At 37.8% G+C, this 20,375-nt stretch overlaps 1 long non-coding RNA gene across 1 annotated transcript in view; it reads right to left on the bottom strand.

The window, feature by feature from the left end:
* Positions 1–975: 975 nt before the first annotated feature.
* Positions 976–20,375, bottom strand: part of LOC115066974 — a 261,305-nt gene continuing 241,905 nt past the window's right edge. Inside the window, exon 3 of the long non-coding RNA XR_003846411.1 lies at positions 976–1,062. This is a non-coding gene — a long non-coding RNA (uncharacterized LOC115066974). The remainder of the gene's footprint in view (positions 1,063–20,375) is intronic.

The raw sequence follows: 20,375 nt of genomic DNA, 5'->3' as shown, positions 1-20,375 counted from the left end.
TTAGCATTGCTTTCTTTCAGAAGTAAAATGATGGGACTGGAGAGATGGCTCAGCAGTTAAGAATACTGATTATTCTTGCAGAAGACCCGGGTTTGAATCAGTGCCCAAGTGACAGCTAACAACTGTCTGTAACTCTAGTTCCAGGGGATCTGATGCTCTCTTCTCTTCTCTGTGGGCATTGCACAACATGAGTTTACTTACATACATGCAAGTAATGCATGTATACACATAAATATAGTAAATAAAATAAAGAAGCAACATGATTACATTGAAAGACTTTTATCTGGAAAATTTGGGAAAGGGACTGAGTGGTGAACTCTCATTATATGAACAATCACAAATTAAAAATTAGTCATTATATATATAATTTTTAATTTATATTCTAAGTTCTCTATATTTATACACACACACACACACACACACACATATTATATATGTCTTTTTGAGACAGGGTATCCCTGTAGCCCCAGCTGTCCTGTATTCACTATGGAGACCAGGCTGGCCTCGAGCTCACAGAGATCCGCCTGCCTCTGCCTCCTGAGTGCTGGGATTAAAGTTGTGCACCATCACGCCAGGCCCTAATTATATATTTTTTAACATTTTATTGAACTTTTGTACATTTCATACAGCAGTTCTTAATCAAATTTAGACTCCCTCTCCAGTCCATGTCCCCACACACACCTCCTCCCATCCAACCTCATGTATTCCACCATATGCACTAAGTCCTATCCACTGAAGCGTTTGTACAAAGATGTCCTTCAGTGCAAATTCATCCAATGGAGTCCAATAAGTCCATCTAAACCTGATGAGTAATATCCAGTCTCCCTCACCCAGCAGTAATCAGTCTCTAACAGTTCCAGACTAGAACATGCCTCCCACCCATTGCTTCATTGATGAGAGTTGAGGGATGCACTAGTTTTCTCTACTTACCCCTCCATTCCACTGTGTTCCATGAGAGTTAATTGTAGAGGCTCCACTGTAGATATGTCACCTAGGAATAGGCTTCTCTCAGGGGTATATTCTCAGGGTGTGACCAGTAGTGAACTCTGCCATAACCTCCATCTAAAGCAAAAAAAAAGAAAATCTTCTTTGATGAGTGGTTACAGTATGTTTATGTGTAAATATAAGGATGTATATTTAGCATATGGTAAGAAATTTCATTTGTCCAGAAATATAACAGAGATAGGGTTTTCTCTAGGATCTATAATCTCTCCAGTCATATGTATTTGGCTGTGTTTACAGCAACACTCATGAGTTCACTCCGATTGAGAGGGCTTTAAGTTCAATTAGATAGGTGTTGATTATCCCCCAGATAACATTGCCACCACTGCACAAATAGAGGTAGTTTGCTGTGAGAGTTGTTGTGGTTATTAGACATTTGGCTGGGTTGGGCCACTGATTGATTTTCTTCCTTAGCAATTTGCATAGTAACCTCTAGAACTATGAGAGGGGAGGACATGCCCTTGCTCAGAATAACATCTCAAAAGACCCTGAACTTTCATACTTTCTTGACAGTAGGTTCAGTGTAAGTAGGGCATTAACCTGAGGTTGAGAAAGAAATGTAAATTTCTGAATTATGCTTTGTGAATGAATAGTATCACGGTTCAATATATGAATAGGAATTCTATTTATTGTGTATCCCTACATTTGCTTTACTGGAAAAACTTCAGTCAAAACACTGGCAGACAAAAACAGCCTTCAACAATCAAAAGGCTTCCCAATCCTTGAACAGAAGGAAAGTCTGATTTAGACCTGCTCAGCCAGGACTCTGGTAAGTCTGATTTAGAATATTAACAAATTGAAATATTCATCTTAAAAAATTAGCATAAATGTTAAATTCCCACAGGGCAAGAAAAAAGTGAATATAAAGTCTATTTTCTACTTTTATCACATCAGTAAACCAACATAATTTCTTAATGTATTCTCAATATGTACCCTTACATTTTATGACAAGTATACCTCTCACTACTCATCAAAAAAGCTTTTTGTGGCAAATGTAGACTATTACAAAGTTTCACAACTGATCAAATGCGGAGAAATGGTGTCTATGAGGTAAAACCCTAAGTGATACATCTACCATGTGACCTCTACACATAAGGCTCAAGAAACAGAAAAATAGGGATTGTAAAGAATGTTAAGGTAGCTCTCAACTCTCACCAGTGAAGCCTCCTCCTGCCTCATGATTAAGCCAGAAGGCCACAAGTGGCAAAATGTAGGGAATAAGAGATTTCAGAGTATTTATTCCTGAACAAAACACCTATATCATGCCTCTCCCACCCAAAGCTTAGGGATCATTGTGGAAGAGGTGATCGAAAGATTGTAAGATCCATGGGTGTTTAATGACTGCAAAAGGTCAGAGTTTTCCAGACAACTGGGAAACTACCCACATAAACTTGCAGCAAGAGTGGAAGCCTGTATAAGACCCATTCAAACTCAGGCCAGACAAAATCAGAGCAAGAAGTGGGAAAGGGGTGACAAAGCCCTAACTTTAGCTGAGGAATCATTGGAAACCAATAACTGGTGAAAGAGAGAGAACTGGTTTTCTTAAAGGGTGTGACACTTGGTAGGTTAACTCAACTCTAGTGAATTGTTACACACTGAAGGTTATTTGGAGACATAATAGGCATTATGACTTGATAGGCATTAATATGTATGTGACAGAGCATGTGAAATCTTGTTGTGGGAATAAGACAGGAGAAAAAAGTAGGGGGTCAAAATATGGTCCAGGTATATTGAAATTCACAAAATGTCAATAAAATAAAAGAGTAGGGGAAAATAAGATGTCACTCAATGAATATTACTGAGGAGAACCCATGTACAATAACAGCAGGTGCTCTCTCCTTGTCAAAATCATGTCCTTAATAAAAATGTCAGGAATCTTATTTTCATATTTTTCTGAATTTTCATGTTTTGTTTAGTATCTATAGAACCTTGCATACCTTGTTCTTTGAGTCAAACCTTACCACATGTATTATGACAAAACTGTAGCATTTCAAAACACATAATTCCTCCTATTCAAAGATCCATATTTTATTGATGGAGTTCAAAAAGATAAAGTCTTAGAGGACGAGAGCAATTTGACATTAAATATTAAAGGTGCAAATTGTGTTCTTTAGGGAATACATTCAAGCAATGGTTTTGAAGTCTGTTTTGAAGCTCACCAGAGCACATCCAATGTATTTGACTCGTGTTGGTACATAGCAAATGACTCTTACAAGTGTATGAAGAGGCATGAAACAGTACTTAACAGTCACTTTTTTGTATGTCAGATATTATTTTCAAGCTTGTGTGTTGCTAATTTAAAAGAAAAAGCTAAAAATGTAGTGAAATCAGTCTTACTGGAAATAGTATAAAAAATAAAATTCTTGGGCTGAAGAGATGGCTCAGTGGTTAAGAGCACTGATTGCTCCACTAGAGGACCTGGCCTCGATTCCCACCTCCTACATGGCAGCTAATAACAGACCTTAACTACAGTTCCAACTGTAATCAAACTCCCTCTTTTGTCCTCTGCAGGTTTGCACACATAGGTGCAATTGCATACATGCAGGCAAAACACCTATGCAAATAAATTTAAATAATATGTTAACAGAAAAAAGTCAGATACTTGAGTTATTAAGTTATGACTTTGATTTTACTTCATTATTTAGTTATTTGGGCCCTTTGAGGACTAAACTTTTGATTTTGTGCTTACTGCATATGCACTCTATCACTGTGCTACAGCAATCATCTATCTTAAATATTTTCAGTAATTGAAAAACTAAATGAAATTAGAAAAAATAATTTAGAAATAAAATGAGATTATACATATATCTTACCAACTGAATCAAAAGCATGCTATGGAGCTAACATGCAAAATAGTAAAAAATATTCATTAAGAGGATCCAGCATATGGAATAAGAAAAAGGAAGGGAATAATAGAAGTGATAAAGAAAGAATTAATATAAATCTACAACAAAAGAGACATAAAATGGCTGGCAATGTTGCTCAGTGGATAAAGACACTTGCTGCCATCCAAGGAAGGAGGGAACCAATTCCTGAAGATTTTTCTTTCCATTTCTTTTTTTACTTCCACATACATGTATTAGCACATGTACACTCTACCCCACTACATTCATACAAACTTCTATTTCAAACCCCAATTTTATTTATTTATCTAAAGTAATCATATAAGTTTATTTATGTTCATGGGACTTCATAGTGTCAAATGCAAGACATAAACTGTAAGGTTTGCTGGTTGGTTGATAATAAGGTAAATGTACTTTCTTTGATACAGTTTCAATATTATAAGCATGGTGGGGAGTTTCACACTGACACCCACTCTTATGAGAAAATAGCAATCTTTTTCTGCTTTACCACTTAGGTCAGATTTCCAAATTTTTCAGTTTGTAGTGTTACATAGAAAGACTCTTCCTGTTCTGGAAACACCAGAATGGCACTAACAGTGTAAATATCGTTAAAACATTCTCCACCAGCTATAAACTAATGGGGTGGAGGACTTGAGAGAGTGACACTATAAATTTGAGGCTAATGATTCATTGGCTGGAGAATCTGGACATTTATCGTGGGAGCAAACAAACTGCAGCTGGTTTCACAGGTGCAGTGCAGGTGGGCTTTGGCAAATAATTTTGAACTGTATGAATTGCAGCACTTGCTGTCTTGGCTGAAGCTGATATTTCAGGTTCAAATAGAGTAGTAAATTATGAGACTGAATCATTAAATTCTAATTAAAATTCACTTCAAAAGAGATTGCTGTTCAATCTAGACATCTTTTTTCAAATAGAGCAAGTGCCCACATTCTTTAGTGTATACTAATACACTCATTTATATTTACTGCAGCTATTGATAATAAGATTTATAGGAGTTGTCAGGACAAAATAAAATTAATCTTGTACCATTTTCATTCTTAAAAATGTGAATTATAATTTCAAACTCTGAAAACAAAAGAATTGTGAATAATTTATGTAGCTATTTTAGCTCTATACTTTGCAAGTATTTAAATGTTAATTGCACTATCTACATTTCAGAGAACACTGTAGTCTGGAAAGGAGGAAAAAGGTAATTTTAAACTTAAGAAACATGACAAATACTATCTCAGATTGGTGATCAAGGATAACCCCTGTCTCTGTGTCCTTTCTTCCCAAAAACCATATCCCAAGTTTACTCAAGGTATGAACCTCAAGTAAAATCCAAGTCTAGTTCATGCTACAAGATACCAGACTGTGACTACAATAAATGGTCGAGTGGGGGATGGAGAGACAGCCCAGTGGTTAAGAGCACTTTTGACTCTTCCAGAAGACCTGAATTCATCTCCCAGCATCCAACTCAAACAGCTTACAATAATCTGCAACTTCAGCTCCAGGAAATCTGAGACTGCTGTCTGTCCTCCACAGGCATCAATGCACATGTAGAACAAGTAAAAATATAACAAAACTATATCTTTAAAAAATATACTGTCCACTGATGAAATTCTAGGAAAGCATGAATTGTGGTGTCCAGCTGCAGGAGGCTATGGAGACATCACAACAACTGAGTATAATATGATAACCTGCATAGAACTTGGGAAAAGAAAACCACATAAAACACAGTGGATCTGAATAGGGTGTGGAAATTTTCTATAATGAAGCAGATTGGTTTTGTCTTTATAAAAAACCTATAATTAAAACAAACTGTTAATAACAAAGGAAGTTTTATGTGATACACAGGGACTCTGCTCTGTTTTCAAAGATTTTCTGCAAGTCTAAGCTATTCTAAAGTGCAACTTCAGTTTTAAAAATACATTATAAAAATATGAAAAGAATATACAGTTTCTGTGAAAGTGGAATGCAGCCTGAGATTCTGCATGTAATAGAACTTCCACATGTATTTGATAGAGGCACTATTCATCCAGCTCAAGTAGTCTAAAGTATGTAGATCAGCTGGAATTTGTCAGACATGCAAATTCTTCCTCATCTCTACTAGAAGCCCTGGGCTGGAATCCAGCAATATCTTGTCCAGACACCACTCCAGAGATGCTGACACAAACATAAAAGAAATACAGACTTAAAATCAGAAACTATAAATCCATTCTTCCTCTTCTTTTAATACTGAATGGTTTCTAAATAGTAATAGGAGCTACAGTGCAGGTAAGGGTATAATCTTCAAGGATTAGTGCAAGGGTGCTAAATTGTAAAAAAAAAAAAAAGTACCTGTTTATATTGTTTAAAATAGAATTCAAGGCCAGATTATTGAAGTTATATGGTTTGTTCAGTCATGTCTACAGTCACTCATGTGAGCTACACATTAAAACTCAGCCACATAAATATGGGAGATATATAGAATATGTAAAAGTAGCATGAATACAGTCATTATTTTAAAGCAGCAGTAGCTGCTTACAGTGTTGACTGGCACTGTCAACAGTCAATCATAGATTGTCTTATCCCTTCATGCTTAACTATTCATTAATAATGGATTCTGAGATTACTGTCTCTAGTTGTGTACCCACTGAAAAGCCCATAAATGATAGCTCCAAAAATATGGTCATATAGATTATCCTGGTTAAGTTAGTGGGACTCAAATAAATTAAAGGGGATTTGTAGAGAGGATAGGGAGTATTAAGAAAAGGAGTAAGGTTAAATTGGTGGGTATCACAGTAGTCAAAAATGTCCTTTATATGTGTCTGAAAATGTCAGAGAATGAATTCACTAAAGGTTAAAAAAAAAGATTATGAATACTTTAAAGATCATTTGTGCATCCTCAAGGCAATTAACAATAAATATATAATCAAAATTACTGTGAATAGATTGACCCTTTCAGTCAATTATTATCCAGGACAGGATTAGAAAACAGTATTTTCTAAATACCATGTAATTACATCTTCCCAATGTTTATATTAGTGTGGTCGTCAGCTGTGGCTGCTCTCCTCTGGCTCTCTTAGTTCCTCTGATCAGTCATCCGGTCCGATCCCCAGGGCTGGTGAGGAGACTGTGTCAGCAGAGCCACATTCAGACACAGGAGACCAGGTTCAGTGACACAGATCTGGTTTATTGCAGGAAGGCACAAGCTTATATAGGGGTAGTGGTCCAGTCACAGCACAGCAAGTAGTTTAAAGGTGAGGTATCCAAGGGTGGTGATTAGGGAGTGGCAAGCTCTAGGCATTAGTCTCATGATCTGCCAATGGGAGCAAAATGTCACAAGGCATTCCTTGTGGCTCCAGCAGTTGGCGCGTTGCCTCAGGCCTGCTGTATGGCTGTCAATAAGACTTTCACGCTAGGCTCAAGCCTGTCTCCCACATCTCCCCCTTTTTTATTTTTAAAGGTGAGGTATAGTTTAGAATACATAGTATATTGATATTAGTCCAGATAAAATGGCTCAGGGGGTCATTGTATCAAGAACCCCCTCCCTCATGATGGTGAGCTTCCTTGAGATCAGGCTGGGCCAACTCCATGCCAACCAGTGGGAGTCGAGATTCTTTGCCTCGGCATTGTTGTCCCCACCTCAAGGGTCACCCAGCATTATGGACTGTGCCTGTCTTAGGCTGTCCCATCTCTTGGGATCTTACCCATCATTGACTACCAGCCCTTGAAGGGTGAGTCCCTTGGTATGGTCTGGCAGAGGGAGAGGCAGTGTATCAAGCTTTGGCCAGTGCAAAGGCTTTTTAAGGGGCTAAGAATTAGGGTGAGCCATTCCCATTTAAAGGGTCCCTAAAAGCTTCATATACTCATTAGTAGCCCTTAAATCATGTAAAAGTCTCCACTTTCCTGATCTCTTTTGTATAACGAAAATGGGAGAATTATGAGGACTAAGTGAGGGCTCAATGTGACCCAAGGATAACTGTTCTTGGACCAAGGAGATCAAATGAGCTAATTTATGTGAAGGAAAAGGCCACTGCTCCACCATTATGGGAGCTTTAGTGTCCTACGTTAGTTTGATGGGGGTCAGCTTGGGCAGTGGAGCAGTGGCTGTTAGAATTGGGGGTGAGGGTGGGGGTCATTAACTAACCGCTGGTCTACAATGAGGTCATCATAAAAGGCTTTATCATTGGTAGTTAGAACAACCTCCATATTGCAGAGGATATCTCTCCCCCACAGGTTATGGGGAAGCACTGCAGCTAGGAGCAGTTTAATAGCTCCTGTATTACCATCTGGGTCAGTCCAGACCATGGGATGTTGGACCTGTAAAGTATTTTGTAAGCCCTCAACACCTTGTATAGGGGGTCCAGGTTTATGGTGCAAATGAGACAAGGCTTCTTCCAGTCTGATTACAGTAATATCAGCCGCTGTATCAATTAGGCCTTTAAACTTATGGCCATCTAGGGAAAGTTGCATCCTAGGCTTATGCAAATCAATAGTCATCATCCACTGGACATGGGGGGTGTATTCCCTTACTTCCTTTCTTTGGGGCGTTGCTGAGAGGTGGCCTGTTGCCCGTTTAAAGGCACCTTTTGTATGGGTTTACCATCTGCATCCACCTTAGACCTACATTCTCTTGCCCAATGAAAGCCTTTGCGGCATCTCGGGCATTTTGTAGGGGGATCCTGGCTCCTTTTGGCCTCTTTCATAATCTTATTAAGACAGGTACGTGACCGATGGCCCTGTCCCCCACAGGCCCAACATTTGCCTTTTTCCAGCTTGGCCTGAGGGTGATGAGCATCCAGTGCCACAGCAAGGGCCACAGCATGGGCCTGAGCAGTCCCCACAGTTCGGCAGGCCAGAATCCATTCAGAGACATCCTTGTGTCTAACAGGTCCTATAGCAAGTTGACACTTTGTAGAGCAGCCTTCATATACAAGATCCTTGAGCAAGGCATTGACAACTCCCTGATGACTGATCTTTCTATTTATACTTTGTTGGCATCTCTCAACAAAATCAGAGAAAGACTCACCTTGTTGTTGTATTAATTTGTTTAATTTGGTATCACTGCAAGTTGGCATACTTCAAAAAGCACAAAGCGTGCAAAGCCTACTAGAGCATCAATTCCAATGTTTTGGACATTGGCATTTCTATTGCGCTCTGCCTGTTTTTCACATTCATCTTGGTAAGCACCTTTCCATAAAAGGAAATCACCTCCCTGTAAGCAGGCATGGGCAATATTCTGCCAATCATAGGGGGTATTGGCCGAATGAATAATTGTATCTAATAATTGACCAAACCAGGGGGAGTGAATGTCATCCTCAATTGCTGCCTTATGCAGCTTCCTTAAGGTATCATGAGAATATGGATTCCAGACATTAGGGTTCTGTAGTCCCTGATTGATGGTAACTGGGAAAATCTGTGGAAAAATCTCCCATTGTATCATAGAAGAGGGGCCTTAGCAGGAGGGGCTTCCAGTCCTCCTCCAGAAGGGAGGGGTAGATGGACTGGAGGGGAAATTCCTTAAAGCTAGTGCAAGATGTTGGAAAGCAGCCATTGCCCTGTAGTGGCGGAGCAGAGGCTGCCCTAACTTCTTGTTTTCCATCACAGCTAATACAAGATGGTGGGAGGGTTGCCACCACCCTGTAATGGCAGGGCAGAAGCAATCTTGACTTTCTGTTTTTCATCAGGGGAGCTCTCAAACCCCAATTCCTCATTTTTTATAGCATCATTAGCAGTCATAGTTTTATCTGAGCAAGAATCTTTTAGTTTTGTTTTAACTGGAAATGCCTGGGACAGGCCATCCCCAGCGTCCTGTTGTTGTGCTTTCTCATCTATCTCCTTAAATAGGGGATTGTCCTGTTCAGGAGCTTTGGGGGAAGCCCCCTGAAGGGAGACCAGAATGGCTGCCACAATGGGGTAGAACAGCCCAGACTGTGGGCGTCCCTACCTGACTTCTCTAGGCTGGGCCAAGAATAAAATGCAAGCCCATTGTTCAGGATCCCAGCAACAAGAATCTGTAAACCAGGGGGCAAGTGCTAGTACTTCATCTAAAACCTTAGTTACATCCTTTTCTGTTACCCTAATTTGCCTACTCCTGAGGAGAGAAACCAGTGCAGCAGCACAGGGGCTGGCAGCAGCTGGATGACTATTCCCCATACTGGAGGTCACTCACCCTGAAAGACATACGCAAAGGGACTCAGGAACCGTTCAGGAAGATGATCAGTGAAGACAGGAATGACACACCAAACTGAAGACTGTAAGCCAGAAAAAGAAGCACAGGAGAATGAAATTGGCGAGTACCCACGGAAGAATCACTGGCAAAGGGGGCCTTGGGAGCCCTGCTCAGTGTGTTACAGCTCCGTGGGGCAGGAACCTTCGTGCCCCACGTTGGGCGCCAGTTGTGGTCGCCGGCTGTGGCTGCTCTCCTCTGGCTATGGCCGCTCTCCTGTTCTCTTAGTTCCTCTGATCAGTCATCCGGTCCAGACCCCAGGACTGATGAGGAGACTATGTCAGCAGAGCCACATTCAGACACAGGAGACCAGGTTCAGTGATGCAGATCTGGTTTACTGCAGGAAGGCACGAGCTTAGGATAGTTGTCCTTCCTGGTAAATTACATAACCAAATTTGTATTTACTAGAATCAGTAAAGATTAGAGGAGCCTTAGGAAGAGGGTTATGCTTTGGGAATGCCTGGGGAAATAGGGACGGGGAAGCTGTCTTATTCCTTGAAGGAGTTTATGTTTAGGATAATGATTGTCATATTTTCCCTGATAGACTAGTAAGAGAGTTTGGAAGCCAGGGTTGTCAAAGAACAATGACTGTAGCATGTAAAGTGGAAGGGGAAGAACAAATGATTCGGGTTCATAGCCATACAGAAGGCGGGAGGTGTGGACAAGTTTAAGGGCTAACATAGCCCATGCCTCAATAGCTGGGGCGACCTTGTGATGTTGACTCCATGAAGAGTGGACCCATATCAGCAGGCCCTGGGTCTGCCAGAGCACTCCCAAAGAGGTGTTTTTAGTAGGAATAACTAGTGCTTTGATGGGCAACTTTGGCTGTGTCCTATTTACAAATGCTTGGGACAGGTGAGAATTGATCATTGAGACAACACGTTGTGCCTCTGGAGAGATCTTGTGGGGAATGGAGACCATCTCAGTACCCCACAAGATGTCAAAGAGTGGTGTAAGCTCTTCTGTGGACATGGGTAAGAAGCCCCATATCCAATTGACTGTGGGACATATTAGTAATGATGGAAAATTACTGTATTTTGTCAATCTTTTGTCCAGATGTGATTTCTGTAAGGCATACATCAAGAAGTTATAGATCCAAATTTATGACAAGATATTTAATTTCCTCTATTTTCTTCAACCTTTTCCTTAGTGTTTATTTTAACATGATTTCTAAATAAACAATTATGAGTATTTTGGTTCCCAAACATTTGGCTTCTTCTAGTGATTTGATTTCACTGAATCAGATGGGGGTAAGTTTACCACTGAGGGTCAAAAGTAATTGATATTTAGGGTTGAATATATTTTCAAACTTTTACGTATCTTCTTTTTAAAGAAATTGTTTATCATATTTATTTTAAGCTTTATATTGGCTTCTGTATACATAAATATTTGCATTCTAGATATCAATATATGTTTTTGTGTATTGATTAGTCTTCCTTAATTGGCCTACTTGCATGTCTGTTGGGTATTTTCTTGGTTGCTAATTGATGTAGGAGGAGCTAACCTAGTGTCAGTAGTGCCATCCCTGGGAAGGTGGGCCTGGAATATTTAAACAGGGTAGCTAAGCAAGTCAAATGAACAATTTTGTAAAACACATTCAACTTTGGTCTTTGCTGCAGTTCCTGCATCCTGGTTCCTGCCTTGAGCTCTTGTCCTGGCTTCCATTAACAATGCACTATAACCTACAAGCCAAATAAATCCTTTCTTTCCCAAGTTCCTTTTGGCCAGTGTTTTATTACAGCAGAAAGCAAACTAGAGTGTTTGTACTACAGATGTTTTGTATAGGCTGTGACATAGGAATTAAAACTGTTTTCTTAAGAAAGAAAATACTAGGGGATCAAAGATGGCTATGCAGTTAAGACCACTGGCTACTCTTGCAGAGGACACAGGTTTGGATCAGAGCACCCACACGGCAGGTAACAACCATCCCTAACTCCAGATCCAGGGGAATTCAACACCTTCTTCTGACCTTGGCAGGCATTGCATGATATGGATGCACTTACATACATGGAGTCAAGACATCTGACACATAGAATGAAAATGATAAATGAAATTTTAAAAAGATAGAAAATCTTTTACTTGTATCTAGTTATCATTTACTTGTGTTTTTATATTTTCTCAGTATAACAATAATTATCCTTTAAGTATACCATATTCCTTTCTTTTTTTAAGAGTTAATTCAGCATGGATTTATGCTCAGACCTAGAGGGAATTGGACTGGAGGGAACATACCTCAACATAATTAAAGCTATATACAACAAACCCTCAGCAATATCATTATAAATGGAGAAAAACTGGAATGATTCCCATTAAAATCAGGAATCAGACATGGAAGTCCACTATCTCTACTCCTTTTTAACATAGTGCTTGAAATTCTTGCTAGAGCAATAAGAAGGGAGAAAGAAATTAAAGGAGTACTAATTGGAAAAGAAGAGGTCAAACTATCACATTTTACAGATGATATGATCATATGCCTAAGAGATCCCAAAAGTTCCACTAGAAAACTCCTAGAACTGATGAACACTTTCAGTAAAGTGGCAGGTTATAAAATCAATCTACAAAAACCAGTACCCTTTCTACATACCAATAACGAGCAATTGGAGAAAGAATATAGGGCAATGCTCCCATTCATAATTGCTGCAAAAAATTAAAATGTCTTAGAATAAATCTGACCAAAAACACCAAAGATCACTACAATGAAATTTTTATATCATTAAAGAAAGAGACTGAGGAAGACACCAGGAGATGGAAGTACCACCTATGTTCATGGATTGGAAGAATTAATATTGGTAAAATGACTATCCTACCAAAAGTAATATATAGATTCAATGCAATCCCAATCAAAATCCCCATGACGTACTTCACAGAATTAGAAAAAAAAAATCCTTAAATTCATAGGGAAGCAAAAAATACACCAGATAGCCAAAGCAATCTTGAACACAAAGAACAATGCTGAGGGGATTACTATACCAGATCTCAAAGTATATTACAGAGCAATAGTCATAAAAACAGCACAGTACTCGTGCAAAAACAGACACATAGATCAAAGGAATATCATTGAAGATACAAACCTGAGTACACACAATTTCTGTCACTTCATATTTGACAAAGGTCCAAGAACACACAATAGAGGAAAGACAGAACCTTCAACAAATGGTACTGGCAAAACTGGATCTCCATCTGTAGAAGAATGAAACTAGATCCTTACCTCTACCTTGCACAAAAGTCAACTCCAAATGGATCAAAGACCGCAATGTGAAACTGGAGACCCTGAAATTACTGGAAGAAAAAATTGGCAGTAACTTACAGGATATAGGTGTAGGAAAAGACTTTCTAAATCAGACAGAAGTTGCTCAGGAATTAAAGTCAGCAATCCATAAGTGGGACCTCATTAAACTAAAAAGCTTCTGTACAGCAAAAGAAACAATTTAAAAAGTGAAGAGAAAACCCAGAATGGGAAAAACATCTTCACCAGTGACACACCTAACAGCAGTTTAGCATCCAGAGTATATAAAGAACTCAAAAAACAAAGAATTGAGAAACCAAATGACCCAATTAAAAGATGGGCTAAAGATCTAAACAGAGAGTTCTCAAAGGAAGAAATAAAGATGGCTAAGAAACATCTCAAAAAGTGTTCAACATTGTTAGTAATTAGGGAAATGCAAATTAAAACCAACTGAAGGTATCACCTTATCCCAATCAGACTGACTAGGATCAAGAGAACAAATGATACCAAATGCTGGTGAGGATGTGGAGAAAGGGGAACGCTCATTCACTGCTGGTGGGATTGCAAACTCATGCAGCCTCTATGGAAAACAGTGTGGAGAACTCTTAAAAAACTAAAAATAAACCTACCATATGACCCTATTATACCACCCCTTGGCATATACCCAAAGGACTCATCTTATTGTAGACACACTTGTACAACCATGTTTGTTGCTGCTCTTTTCACAATAGCTAAGAGATGCAAGCAATCTAAGTGTCCTTCAACTGACAAGTGGTTAACAAAAATATGTTATATTTACATATTGGACTTCTAGTCAGCAGTAAAGAAAGATGAAATAATGAAATTTGCAGGTAAATGGATGGATCCAGAAACTGTTATGCTTAATGAAGTAACACAGACTCAGAAAAACAAATGGCGTATGTTCTCCTTCATATGTGGCCCCTAGAACCAAATCCTTTTAAATTCCAGGTCCTTTTAATACGATGATGCTATACAGCAGTCCCATCTGCATGAAAGAAATAACTATGATCATCAATACTTCAGCTGAGCCTGATTGCTAAACATAGTCACAACTGGGATTGTTTGCTGTTGTGCTCATTCATTAAAGGAGTGCCAAGCAGGGTCACTGGATTCTCACCCGGGTATCCAGACACTCTTCCCAGCCAACTAGTGCAGCCTTGGAAGACAAAAGAAAAATCAGGAAGAACCCAATCAGGAGATGCTTTTTGCAGCCCTTTTTAAGAAACTCCAATGCACTCTCACATGAACATTTGAAAATTTCCCTGTTCTGACTTTTTTCTAGTTCCCTGTCTAGAACTTGTAATGCTCACTACTCTTGCCTTTACTTCTCCTTAAAATCTTCCATTCATGATTCAAGGACTTTCTTTTCCCCTTAGAGACAAGAACAATTTTGGGAGTCTTTTAGATAAACCCACTGAACGGGTACTCCAATTGCCTCACCCTGTGTCCCTGTCCAGCATGGAAGAAGCCAGAGTGGTCTGTGTCCATATTCCCTATTGACAATTTGGGCAACCCCTTCAGAGGATGGCATGACAAGAATAGGAGGTAGGAATTGGCTAGGCAGTTAGGGTAAAAAGACCCCAAAGAAATGTAGCCAGTTTCTTGGCTAAAAGTCAAAATGTCCTTGGGCCTGTTAGCAACATACTCTGTTCCAAAGACCAAAAATGTCAAAAGTATTTGGGAGCTTCTATCGAATCCTTAAAAGATTTTAGGGTTATGTCTTCAGAGGGGGGAATGCTGGACTGGAGGGAGTGGGCATGGTTTTGATCAAAACACCCTATATGCATGCATGAAGTTCTCAATAAAGTTTGTGTAAAAGTTTAAAAAAAAAGTTATGTACTTTTCAAAATGTATGAATATATGTGTATGCCTGCATGAGTTTGTGTGCACCACATGAGTGCAGGGGCTGCGGAGCCCAGAATAGGTCATTATATCCCATGGAGCTGGAGCTACAGGTGGTCAGTTGACTAAAATGGAGGTTGAAAAACGAAGAAGATTTTTGGCAACAGCAGTAAGTACTCTTTAAAGGCTGAGACAGCTCCCCAGCCCATTGTTTTTTACCATGAAGTTAGCTGTTCTATGATTTTTTTTCCCGGTGAGTTAGTAACTAATGTCTATTGACCCAAGTAGGGAACTAAAGACATGTGAAAGAAGCAATGTCATCACAGCCTATCATGGTGAACTGATAAATTTATTGTGTTTACCTACAGGAGCATGGTGAGGGTTATCTACAAGAATATGGTGACTCAAAAGTACTTGCATCATTGGAAATTCCAACCAAGCATTTGATAACTCTTTCAAACAGCATTTCTAAACTGTGGACAAAGTGATACAGATTTGTAGATCTAGATGTATGGCCTCTTTCTTATTAGTTTCTCTGATTTGTGTCTGAGTTTTGTCCATTGATAGATTCTTGGGGAGGGGCAGACATTGTCTTCAGTTGTGCAGACATTGTCTTCAGTTGTGTATCTCATCAACCAAATTTAATTTTAGATTAGCTTCAATTTTTTCTAAAGAAGCTGCCAAATAACCTGCAGGATCTATTTTCAGTTTATTCATAATTGTGGGACCTCCTTCTGTTTTGAAATTTCTGAGGACTGGCATAGCGCAAGCATTAGTACAAAAGAAACATCAATTATCCATTAATCACAACTACTAATAGGGCATTGAAACCATACACATAAATGATTTATTATGTAACTCTACAAAAATTGATACACTCTAATTTCAAAATCAGTATGCAGAGTATTACTTTAGAAGAAGCATAAGGCAATCAGGAATGTATGATCTGAAAGCAACAAGAAACAGGTATTTATGCTAATTTGAATGTTGTTAGTTCAATTCTATCATAGAGCACAGCCACTAAAGATTTTATGACCAGTTCCTGAACTAAATATTACACATTAAGAATTATGCTTTATGGAAAAAGATTATTTTCCATACATAAAACCAAGCTCATATTTTAAAATGAGAGCTATACTCAGGGATATTGATGATAGTGTGTGATTCCTGCAGACCATTGCTCTGGTGATTCACATGCTTTAGCTTCTACACTACAGCTGTGAAATCAGCAGGGAACCATTCAATTATTTGTGATTTGCCATGTCTGTGGGTTAAATCTGAGCATCAAATACAAAACTGTACACATGGGAGCATTACAGGGATTTGTGTCAGTCCCTGGAGGATATTGGATCTATATACCAAACAAAGATCCATAAATGAGTCTTTTTGTCTGTAAGAGATGTACATTTCTTTCCCACTAATATTTATGTTACACCAGCCCCGAGAACATTCAAAACAGAAGGAGGTCCCATAATCATGAATAAACTGAAATGGATCCTGCCGATTAATTTGGCATCTTCTTTAGAAAAAAGATGGGGTTTCTGAGTAGGGTGTAAAATCACAATGGCTAGCATTCCTTAATTCAAAACATTTATAGTGCCAAAGGATAAAAAATTAGATTGAAAATTCTTCAGACACAAATGCAATTGGGTGGGAGGCCTAAAAATAAGCTGAGCATGTTAGATATTTGGAGGCATGTAAAAGATACAAACATACTTCACTGGACCTACAAATTAGTTGTTAATATGAATCTTGAGATGTACTTTAGTTTCAGGGAGAATAGTTACTTTATTTGTTATACAGATCATTTAAATCTTTAAATTACATAAACAAATTTTGTTTTCAATATGAATGTGAAGAAAAATGAATTATTTGCTCTGTATATGATACCATTTCAGCATTTTCAGATTCAAATGAACTTGAAATATGAAAAAGCATCGCTTTTAATACAAAAAATTAAATTTTAATACACTTTTGAGTTATTTCATATACTAGCTGTGAATTATTGTTTTTTCAAATCATATAGTAAAAAGATCATGGAGAAAGAATGATTTTTATTGGCCTTCTATCCTTGAATTTACAGCAAATTTATATTTAGATTAGGTGACTTTTTTCAGGCAATTCTTTTTTCCTTAAATTTCTAGGATAATGAAATCTCTTAATATACTTGTGAATAGTAAATGATAAAAAATTAAGATATCCTATAAATTGTAGTTAGATAGATAATAGATAGATGATAGATAGATAGATGATAGATAGATGATAGGATAGATAGATAGATAGATAGATAGATAGATAGATAATAGATGGATGATAGATAGAAAAGCAGATAGATGATAGAGATACCCTACCAATAATAAAACTGCTAATGCTGCTAATATTATTCCATGTAAAAATAGCATAATTCGTGTTAGTACATTGGAACCATTTTGATTGTCTGAATACATGATAAAAAAGCCCAGAAAGCCAATCTTTATTTCTACTCAAAATTCATGTTTCAAAGCTTAATCCCCAATGTGATGGTAAAACGGAGCTTGTGAAGGTCATTAGTTTATTAGTGGAAGCATGTGAGAACTCATCAAAGGAGGAGAATTTCATCTTTCACAAGGAAGCAGATGCCCACCAGATACAGAATCTGCTAGACTTTTGATCAAGGACTTTCCAGCTTCAAAAACTTGTGCAATAAGTTTTGTTGCTTATTAACCACCCATTCCACAGTATACTCTGAAAAAAAACTCAAACACTACATGAAAAAATGTCAGAGACCTCAAACATTTTCCTGGCTGTTCATATGTGAACCCAGAAATTATATTTCTATGTGGAAGCCAAGCCTCAACTTCAGTTATTTCTCCCAACCGTCAAGTTGCTGATACCTTAGGAATCATCATAAGAAATTTTCACTCGTTTTAAGAATCTCTGCCATCAGATGGTCACAAAAGCACCTTGATAAGGCTACTATTGGCTAATTAGTGGAATTGCTATTAGGGGTTTCTGATGGAGTGAGCTCTATTAGAAAGAGTGTTATCCCTACAATCAAAACATTAAATGCTGCATTGGACAATTTAATGGGTCTCATTCCATCTCTGTCACAAAAGTTAGTGTGGCCAAAAGTATGACATGCTTTTGTGAAAATTTGCAGAAGTCAAGATTATATGGTAAGGAAAAGTGAATGACTAGAAAGAACATTCATCCTCAACCTTTCACATGTTGACTTGCTTTGCAAGAAAAGTATGAACTATTTTAGAACCCGAGAGAGGAAATGGGTGTGACTAAGGGGAAATGGACTATTTTCATTTTGATAAAATTTGTCAATGATGCTTAAGGAAAGAGCTAAATTGTAAACATTCTTCATGAACATAAGTTATATATTCCTTCTTTAAAAGCTACAGAAATGCCTAATTGCCTGAGGAGATAGTTATATTCCCTAATATCAGTGTTCCACTCTTAAAATACCATGCCCTCTGTATGCACAGGCATTACCTCTGTGTCTTTCAGTCACCTGATAGGAGTTGCTGCTGAGGAATCCAGTGCATAGTTCCTGACTTTCAGGTTTTTGCTCCCATAGAGAATAATATTTTCCTTATTTCTGATCATATCTCACACCTCTGCCAGTATCCATGAAATCACAGTTAGTAAACACATTTGTTTCTGACAACAATGACGATCAGGTGCTTTGAAGATCTATACATCTAAAGTATCCACATAAGTATTTCAGAAAAGAAGTCGTGCCATTTTATCAATATTATCTACTGTATCAGCATAGTAGGATATGATTATAGCTATCATTAAATTCGTAGACTTTAAGATATGAATAAATGAATTGAATGGAAAATCACTTTTAGGAAACAGGTATTATATTACCAATTCTAAATTAAATCTGAGGGAAGACTATGACTGTACAATAACATATCAATATTTATTCTCTAATGGTTTGGGTAGCTTTAAGGGAAAGGGAATTTGCCAATTTGCCTTCTACTTAGAGACACCAGTTGGAATTAGTAGGAGGAGTTCACCACTCTATTTTTGTTATAAAGATGGAAAACTAGGGATCAGTCTGATGTCTGCAAGTTTCTATAAAAGTTTGAACAAAATTTCTGTTATTCAATCACAAATTAGCTCCTAATTATTTTTAATTTGTCTTTATTCCATATTCACACCCCACTGCTAGAAATAATTGGTAAATAGTTGAAGATGTCTTCTATTGTGAAGAAACAAAAGTCAATATTGTAGGTAATTCAATGATGTATAAAAAGTATCTTGGAAATGCTTCTAATCATGTGGTTATTAAATAATTAAAAAAAAGTATCTTGATGCTTATATTATACATATATAATAAAGGTTTATAAACTCACTATCAGAAATAAATGAAAATTAGAAAAATGAAGTTAATGACCATCAAGATAAGGAATCACTCACTGAACCTTATTTTATACCTCTAATTAATGTAATATTAGCTAACATAAAAATGAATACATTTTGTTTCAATAATATAGAGATTATGGGTTCTAGAGATTACTCAGCAGTTAAGAGCTTTTACTGCTCTTGCAGAGGATGTAGGTTATGTACCTAGCACCTACAATAGCTCACAACTACCTGTAACTCCAGTTCTAGGGAACTGATGCCCTCTTCAAGTCTCCATGTTACCAGGTATGCATGTGGTGAAAATGCATATCTGAAAGCAAAGCATACACATAAAAGAAACATAAAGTCCTTTAAAAAATAATAAAGGGATTATAGTATACCCTTATACTTTTTATTTATTTATTTATTTATTCTATTTTTATTTTATGTGTATGAGTGTATTGTCTGCATGTATGTGAGTGCACCCGTGTCATGCATTCAATAACATTTTTCTGAGCTAGGGTACATCTCTTTCAAAATTGGCTGTACATTTCTAGGTTTACAGATGAATTATCACACTTATATAATCTTTTATTCATTATAAACTCTATGACATAAAATTAAATGAGGTTCCAACGTTTAAAAAAGATCTCCACTTCGTTGTCAAAATACACAGTTTCATACAGAAAAATTCATTCCAAGCCTATTGACATTGAACGTGTTCACAAGCATTTCGAATCTCTATATACATGACTATTACTGGTCACAGCCGCCCACCTTCTGAGCTCCTCGGCATCTGAGCATGAATACAAACTCATCAGGTAGACAGCCTTCCTTTCCCACTAGAGCCTCCATACTCTGCTATCCCTGCCACTGTCCACTGTGT

The sequence above is a fragment of the Nannospalax galili genome, unplaced genomic scaffold (genome assembly GCF_000622305.1).
Source record: "Nannospalax galili isolate Female #2095 unplaced genomic scaffold, S.galili_v1.0 scaffold140, whole genome shotgun sequence".
NCBI classification, from domain to species: Eukaryota; Metazoa; Chordata; class Mammalia; order Rodentia; family Spalacidae; genus Nannospalax; species Nannospalax galili.
Note: the sequence above shows the minus strand (reverse complement) of the source record. Positions and strands in the feature narration are given on the sequence as shown.